Source organism: Eleutherodactylus coqui, chromosome 11 (genome assembly GCF_035609145.1).
Source record: "Eleutherodactylus coqui strain aEleCoq1 chromosome 11, aEleCoq1.hap1, whole genome shotgun sequence".
NCBI classification, from domain to species: domain Eukaryota; kingdom Metazoa; phylum Chordata; class Amphibia; order Anura; family Eleutherodactylidae; genus Eleutherodactylus; species Eleutherodactylus coqui.
In genome coordinates this window covers 101,219,837-101,229,023 of record NC_089847.1, presented here as the reverse complement: position 1 = coordinate 101,229,023, position 9,187 = coordinate 101,219,837, and positions in this window count along the sequence as shown.

The following is a 9,187-nucleotide window of genomic DNA, read 5'->3' as shown; positions in this document are numbered from 1 at the left end:
TGAGGTCCAGATGTGTTCTTTTTCCTGCGGTTTTGTGCAGTATTTCGTGCTGCGTATTGCCTGCCTCCAATCTACTTCTATGGAGCCCTTGGGTGTGCAAATGCGCAATAAATAGAGCATGTTCTATTTATTTGCATGCACAAGAAATGCACATGTGAAAAAGGAATGTGAATGAAACTATTGAAATCAATGGGTTCCATTCTCTGCATTTTGAGCACTCAATTATTGCACCTGTGTGAAGGAACCCTCAGTCTGCCCACTGAGAAAGGTGTCAATCACCGCAGGTGGGCAGGGTGATTGATCCCTCATGAATAATGGCGCCTCATGTTATCTTCTCAATGGGGGCTCGTGTATTCCAAACAGTCATCATTTCATAATTCAACAGGTATTGTGAAAACTATTAATGGCTCCATCATAGAATTGACTTTTATCATCTAGAGCGCAGGGGGCCCACAGATTACAAGAACGGGGTCTTGCGCCCCCCTCTTTCACTGCACTGCCTGCAGTGTGGAAGAGATTGAATGGAGCTGTGGCTGAGCACGAATACTCCTTCTCCATTCAACTCTATGGGACTACCAGAGAGAGCACAAACGCTCAGCTATCCTAGGCAGGCCTACTAAAATAAATGGAGCGGCAGCATACGCACTACTCCACACAGTGGGAAGTGCAGTGAGGTGGAAGGAGGGCATGGGACCCCATCCTCATGGCCAGTGGGGGTCCCCCAAACTTTTAAACTCTGGATCAACATTGGGGTGGGGGTGGGGAAAAAGGCTGAATTGGACGGACACATGTCTTTTCTGGCCCTTACAATACTACGGTATGCTAATATGGGTTGAACTCCAATAGCAGACACAGGCCATGGACAGACATGGTGCTATTTCTGGAAAAACAGCTGAACCTTTCCACCCAAGTCTTGGAAAAACTAAAGAAATACCAGCAGGGTCCCAGAACATACTCAGAAAGGGGTTTCATAGTGATATGAAGGCCACATGATGACATTGTTAGTATGAGTGTGAAGTGACCTCTTGTAGATGGGACCCTGCAATACACTAACCTCTTTTTTTGGTCTGCTGAGCCCTATAGTATTTTTACGTCCTGTGGCTGCAGGACATGTATGAAGGGAGACCGCGCGGTGATCTCTCATCATACACCGCTATTTCTTACAGCCGACAACCAGCGGCAACAGTCCCGATAAGCTGCACGAGTCATCAAGACTGTTAACCCTTTAAATGCCAATTCTGACAGCGGCATTTAAATCCCGATGTTTGGGGGTCCCGTACGGCCCCATACGATGAGATCGCAGGGTGCCATGGCAGCCAGGACCTTCTGTCATGGCAGAATACCTATCAAGCCATCCCTGTGGAAGGCTTGATAGACAGCCTCCCCAATCGCAGTATGATGTAATACTTTGGCATTACATCATACTGCAGGAGCGATCAAAGCATCGCAAGTTGTTGTCACCTCTGGAGACTAAAACCAAAAGTAGAAATAAAATCAATAAAGTTTTGCTAATTATTAAAAAAAAGTAATAAAAGTTAAAAAAAAAACCTTTTGCCATATTTACAGAAAATAATCTAAATAATAAATCAAAAATACATATTTGGCATCGCTGCATCTGTAAGAATCTATGAAAGTAATGCATTATTCACCCCGCACGATAAACATTGTCAGAAAAAAAAAGTACGTCAGAAATGTGCTTTTTTTGGTCACCCTGTTTCCAAGAAAAAAAATGCAATAAAAAGCGATCAAGAAGTCATATGTCTTGCAAAATGGAACCAACGCAAACTACAGGATGTCCCGCAAAAAAATGAGCCCTCGCACAACAATGTAGCTGGAAAAATAAAAAAAAAGCAATGGCGTGCAGAAGATGGCAGCAAAAAATAACTTAGAAAAATGAAATATCTTTGAAAAAAACTACAAGTAGTGCAGCCAAAAAAAATTATATAAGTTTGGTATCGTAGTAATCGTACCGACCCATAGAATAAAGTTATCATGTAATTTTGTTGTAGTTTGTGCACCGTAGAAACAAGACGCACTGATGGCGGAATGTCGGTTTTTTTTCTATTTCTCTCCACTTAGAATTTTTTAAAAGATTTTCACTACATTATATGGTACATTATATAGCACTAGAGATGAGCGAGCGTACTCAGTAAGGACAGATACTTGAGCAAGTATCGTCCTTACCGAGTACCTGCCTGCTTGCCCGCAAAGATTTGGGTGCCGGTGGGGGTGAGCGCTGTGTTGCAGGAGTGAGCAGGAGGGAGCGGGGCGGAGAGAGAAAGAGAGATCTCCCTCACAATCCCCCCGCTCTCCCCCGCCGCTCCCTGCCCTCCACCGGCAGGTACTCAGTAAGGACGATACTCGCTCAAGTATCTGTCCTTACCGACCGAGTACGCTCGCTCATCTCTATATGGCACCATTGAAAAATACAACTCGTCCCACAAAAAACAAGCCCTCAGGCAGCTATGTCAATGGATAAATTAAGGAGTTACGATTTTTTAAAGGGGGGGGGGGGGGGCGCGGGAGGGAAACACAAAAATAGAAAAAAACGAAAAGCTCCGTCACTAAGGGGTTAATTCACACTGTGGAAAGAGGGGACAACATTTAAGGGGAAGCCTGCAGGGGGTGTTTGAGTTTAAGAGCAGCATACTACAATGTTCTGATATATCTGTCAAAGGGAGTGTGTCATCAGAAAATTACCTATTATATAAATCTCAAATTTATGTTAAACGCATTTTTTTTTTAAGAATGGGGATTTTTTTTTACATTTTCAGTCACAATCTGTAAAATCCTAAAATCTTGCATTTTCACACTGACCACAGAGCCTAATAATAATCTGGTATCTCCTAGAGAAAACCTTACAGCAGTTATCTCACTAACATCACATGGAAAGGTAAAGCCTGGTTTAGATACGAGTTTGAGCGATAATCGTTGTGTGCGGTGAGCTATCACCATGCGCTCTGAGCAGGGGATGCAGAGGACAAACGGGACTGCTTGTCTTCTGCATCCAGCTATTCTCTGCTCGAAGCGCCCGGCTGTTATACAGCCGAGTGCTCCGAGCGGGGGATGAAGAACACAGCTGGACAGCTGCGTTCTTCATACCCAGCCTGTCTTCAGGGAGCGGGATACAGCCGAAACAATAGTATCAGCTGTATCCCACTGTGGATAACTGATCACTGATCCTTCAGCACGCTGAAAGACAACGATGAGCGACGGCTTAACGAAAACTGCACGATGTCAGTACAGTTAGACACAATGATTATCACTCAAAAGATGGCTTTGAGTGATTTTTGAGCAAAAAGCGTTGTGTGTAAAAGGCCTTAACACCTATCTGCAGATAACCACCATTCACAATATGGATAAGCTGTGAGTATAAACAAGAAAATTTAGCCATCTGAGACACTTCCATAGAGACCTGTTCATCGATGTGAGATTAGCAAGGCCAGTATTTCAAATCTGCCAACCTCATTGGGTTTTCTTGTGCAATGATGTCGAGAGTATGAGGATAATAGTGTGTTTGAGCAACAACCTTCAGCGAAAAGGGATACAACTCTTTGACTACAGGATGTCAAGAATCCGTCCGATGAGCAGGCAGAGCACATTCAAGCAGATCACAGCCCAATGCAATGCTGGTATTCCAACTAACATGTCTGAACGCACTTGTCATTCCTTTGCACAGATGGGCTGACATCTAGCTTTTCAAGGAACTGAAGTCCAACCCCATGTCCAGACCCTCCTCCAGGAAGGACAGGAGGTGGGACAGAGTGAAGTGCATAGGATGAAAGTTGCGTTGTTTGCACCAGAGGAAGAAAGTTTTGCAGACACAATGGCAAACCCAAGAGTAGGAGGGTTTTCTAAGCTTCATTATAGTCTGAATGGCGGGTTCAGCAAATCAACGGGCTCTCAAGACTGTGGCTTCAACTGCCATGCCGTTAAATCCAGCCTGGACAAACATGGGTGGAAGAGAGGTACCTGTAAGAGAAGATCCTCTCAAAGAGGAGGGCACCACAGAGTAGCGCCGAGATCCGCGTACCACGCTCGTCAAGGCCAGTCTGGAACAATGAGGATCACAGAGGGGAAGTGAAGAAAGTTGCAAGGAAACAGAGTCGGTCCAGGGGGTTCACTGCAAGAGCCTGCGGATGCTGAGACCTGGACACAAAGGTTAGGAGCTTGTGATTGATTACGCACACTATCAGACCCCCATCTGCAACAAAGTGTTTGAAACAAGTCGAGGTATAGCTCCCATTCTCCGGTGTCGACTATCTAGTTATGCACACCTAGTATCTGGGCAACTGAGAGTGCTGGAAGAGGATATTCGCTGCTTCTGCCATGACCGCCATGCTATGGGTCCCTCCCAGATGATTTATGTACATGAAGGTTATTGCGTTGTCCATTTGAATCCAAACTAGGTGGGCTGTTAGCTTGGGTGCAAAGTATTGAAGCAATAGGAGAATGGCCTATAGTTTCAACATGTTTATTGGGAGGGTAGACCCCCCTACTTTCCAATTGCCTTGTGCCACGATATTCTGCAGTGTACCCCCTCCCTCCAGCCAAAGAGGGTGGAGTCCATTGTGAATATCTGCTAGTGTAGAGTAAAAAAAAGGGGTGCTCCAGATGGATCTGTGAAGAGTGCACCCACCAGATAAGGGAGCATTGAAGCTGCAGAAGTAGGCAGATTTCTTGGTTGAGTGCGCACAAATTTGTCCCACCGCGAAAGCATGGCCCACTGGAAAGCCAGGTGTGAAATTAACCAAATAGAATCGCCTGGAAGGATGAGACCATCACTCTCATGCAGTCACGGATGGTCATGGGGTTCTGAGTTTGTAAAGAGCGCACATGTCCGTGGAGATGTAGTTTCTGCGGCAGGAGGTGTACACGGGCACGTGCCATGTCAAAGGCCCAGAAATTCTAGAAGTTGTAATGGTGAGTGATAAGACTTGGGGTGGTTGATGATCCACCTGTACTGGGCCAGTGTCCAGTGTGAGGTGGAGACCCTTTAGGTCAGTGTTCCCCAACTCCAGTCCTCAGGGACTACCAACAGGTCATGTTTTCAGGATTTCCTCAGTGTTGCACAGGTGATGTAATTATCATCAGTGTTTCACACATTGCCACAGGTGTTCTTACCATAGGATATCCTGAAAACATGACCTGTTGGTGGTCCCTGAGGACTGGAGTTGGGGACCCCTGCTTTAGGTTGTCCCACTGTGTCAGAGTCTTCACAAAGATGTTGTCTCTTCGGGCGGAGAAGAGCTATAACTGATGCCAGAACCTTTGTGAATACTCAGGGGGCCATAGCTAACCTGAATGGGAGGGCCATGAATTGGTAGTGTGCTGACCAGAGTCACTTAACAGATGGCAACATGAAGATAGGATGTTCATGTCGATGATGACAGAAACAGCCCCTGTTCCATAAACACAATGACAGATCTCAGTGACTCCATGCGGAAGTGTTGAACCTTAAGATACTGGTTCACTTTCTTCAAATGCAGAACAATCTGACAGTGCTATCCTTCTTTGGGTACTACAAAGTGATTGGAATAGAACCCCTTGAATCATTATAAGTGAGGGACAGGAATGATTACTCCCTGAGTGGATAATGCGTGTATTGCCTGAGCCAAAGCTTTGGTCTTTGGAGGAGACCCTGAAATTCTGGAGCTGAAGAAACAATCTGGAGGGCAGGTGGAAAATTCTAGGGTGTAGCCTGAGGAAATGACCTCCCAAACCCAGGCATCTGAGATGTGAGAGAGCCAGGTCTCCATGAATAGGGAAAGTCATTGCCCCATTTTGTATGGTTTCGGCGGGTTGCCAAGCTTCAGGCAGAGAACTTGGTAGAGGATTTTGAGGGCTGTAGTCAGGGGCACCAGGAGAGATGCGGTTTGAAGGTGGGACTCTGCTTTTGTTCCTGCAAGGCGTTCTTGTTATCTGAAGTCGAAGGACTGGAGCAGCAAAAGGAACAAAACTGAGTTTTTTTCCTTTGCGTTGATCTTGCACAGCCGTATTTATTGTGGCTTCATAGATAATCTTCTCTACTCTGGTGCTGAATAAGCATAATACAACAGAAAGAAGACCTGTTAAGGACCTCTTAGAGACAGTATCGTCGGCCCAGGAATCAAGTCCAGCATTTGGCTACCGAAGCACGAGACTAGTCTGACTGTATCCAGGGAGACTTCACAGATAAAATCACTAGCCAAAAGTTGCTTTAACTTTTTATCATGCATGTCCTGAAAGGACGAAGTGGCTGCCGTAGAAAAGGTGGTGTGTTTTGATAAACGGGGGACTGAGGGATCCACTGCTGGTGAAAATGACCACTTCTTGACTAACTCATCCAGGAAGTGGTGCAAGATGTCTGAGCACTTCGCTTTGGTAAAGCGTTTGTTGGGAAGGTTCTATTCTCTGGGGAAGAGAATGGGGAAGACTGTCTGAGAATGTTTTGGATGTCAGAAGAAGAATGCTTCTGTGTAGTCAATGTGGTGCCGATATTAAAAACAAGGGGTCAACAAGTGACTCTGAAAACTACAGGTCGGTAAGTCTTACGTCTATTGTGGGTAACATCTTTGAAGGGTTTCTAAGAGACGCTATCCTGGAAGACCTCAAGGAAAATGGCTGTATCAGTCCATATCAGCACGGGTTTATGAGAGATTGCTCCTGTCAAACTAATTTGATCAGCTTCTATGAGGAGGTAAGTTCTAGACTGGACCAGGGAGAGTCACTGGATCTTGTTTTCTGGACTTTTCCAAGTGCTTGCTACTGTGCCACATAAAAGGTTGGTATATAAAATGAGAATGCTTGGTCTGGGTAAGAATGTGTGTAAGTGGGTAAGTAACTGGTCAGTGATAAAAAAGAGGGTGGGTATAATTGGTACATACTATGATTGAGTCACTGTTACTAGTGGAGTACCACATAGGGCAGTATTGGAGTGGTCAGTGCTACTAGTGGGGGTTGGTTTTGGGCCCTATTTTTAATATATCTATTAATGACCGGGTAGAAGGATTGTGCAGTAAAAGATCAAGATTTGCAGAGGATACAAAACTATGTAAAAATATTAACACAAGAGAGGATGCAAGGAAATTGCAAGAAGATCTGAATATGTTGGGGACAGAAAAATGGCAAATCTAAGGTCCTGCACATGGTTAGAGAAAATACGTCACCATTACACACTAAATGGGAAACCACTGGGTAACACTGACATGGAAAAGGACTTGGTGATTTTAGTTAATTATAAGCTTAACTGGAGCAACCAGTGTCAGACAGCTGCTGGCAAGGTAAATAGGATCATCTGGTGCATCAAAAGAGGTCTAGGGGCACATGACGAGAACATTGTTCCTCCTCTTTACATGGACTATTGTGTATAGTTTTGGGCATCAGTACTCAAGGACGTGTCAGAGCTTGAGCAGCTACAAAGGTGGGCAACTAAAGTAATAAATTGAATGGATGGACTACAATACCCAGAGGGGTTATCAAAATTGGGATTTAGTTTAAGAAAAAGACTGAGGAGGCGCCATAATAAATATGTATAAATATATCAGGGGACAATACAAAAGATCTCTCCTATCATCTGTTTATACCCAGGACTGACTAACAAGGAGGCATCCTCTACGTCTAGAGGAAAGAAGGTTTCTACACCGACATAGAAAGGGTTCTTTACTGTAAGAGTAGTGAGACTATGGAACTCTCCTACCTGAGGATGTAATGATGACAAATTCAATAAGAGTTCAAGAGGGGCCTGGATGCCTTTCTCAAGTGATACACTATTATGCTCTAGTCATTAACAACATCAAAAGGGTCAGTGATCCAGGCATTATTTCAATTGCCAGATTGGAGTCAGGAAGGAATTTTTTCCCTTAAATGAGAAAAATTGGCTTCTACCTTTTTTTGCCTTCCTGTGGATCAGTGTTGGAGGTTAATAGGCTGAACTACATGGACATTTGTCTTTTTCGGTTTTACATACTATGATTTGCTAGATGTCTCATCTTTTCAGGCGCATGATAGCCTGATAATCGCCGTGACGGATATCAACCAAAGTGAAGCGCTTAGATGCCCGTTCTTCATCAGTCAGAAACCACGGCGGACTCAGAAATTTCACCCTCTGAGCGACTATAGTCTTTGGAGGAGAGGACTGAACACAGCCTGAGGGACTGGGCGGGATGACAATGCAGGGGAGCTGGAAGACTGCCTCAAGCGAGAAGGCCTCGCCCACTTCTGGGGTCTAGCAAAGAAGTCATGTATAGTAGACTTCTCAGTCAGACACGTTAGATGGGTTTGACCGTACTAGCCAACCTTTTCCTATGATGGCAGCAGACACTGCATGTTAGGAAGCAGTTCGACAGCAGTGAGTCTCAATGGAAGACAGTTCTGACAAAAGAGCTTGCACTGTCCAGCTGAAAATGTAGTGCTGCAGCGACAGCATACAAGATGCGGGGCTCGGCCATTCGGAGCCTTCAGGTCTGGAGTCAGACATGGTAACAAAGACCGGGGACAGCAGTCAATAGAACACTGCTGTATAGGCCTACTGGTAGGGGCACTGCAGGAGGAGCAATAGAGAAAGGGAGCCAACCACCAGAGCTGGTAAGAGGCGTTGAAGTGCCAATAAGTCACTGAGACACACGCTGGAGGTACCACTGGTCTCACAGCATGCCGTTGTGAAAACTGAGCCCTAGTGCATGAAGCAAAGGACCTGAGGGCAGCTTTTGCAAGGAGAGGGCACAAACGAATAGCAGGCCAGGGTATTGGCGCACGAGAGGCATAGGAGGAAAGAAGAAAGTCCTCCCCAAAAGCAGACACCCCGGATTGGAAAGCAATATCCACCGAGGCCACTATGCCTGACTAGGCCTGAAGCCGAGGCCCAGAGCGCAACCCTGGAAGCACGACCACCCACAGCCACATGGAAGCAGACTGCAGGCAGAGTGGCACAATGTCCCACAGCACAGTCACCCTCCACCACGAGGCCCACATTATAAAACACATGGATGAAGGAAAGGGGCACAGGAGATGGAAAGTTGCATTGCTTAGAGAAGATCAGCACCTGACAACCGGGCACAGGTTGGTATAGTAGCCCATCTGCAGCACAGCAATAAGTCCCTTCCCTCCCAGGGGGACCACTGCAGTCGTCCCCAAAAAGGAAGTAGCCACAGAGGGATGGATGAAGTTTCGCTTCTCCTCCTCCCGAACTCCAGCAGTGTGCACCCAT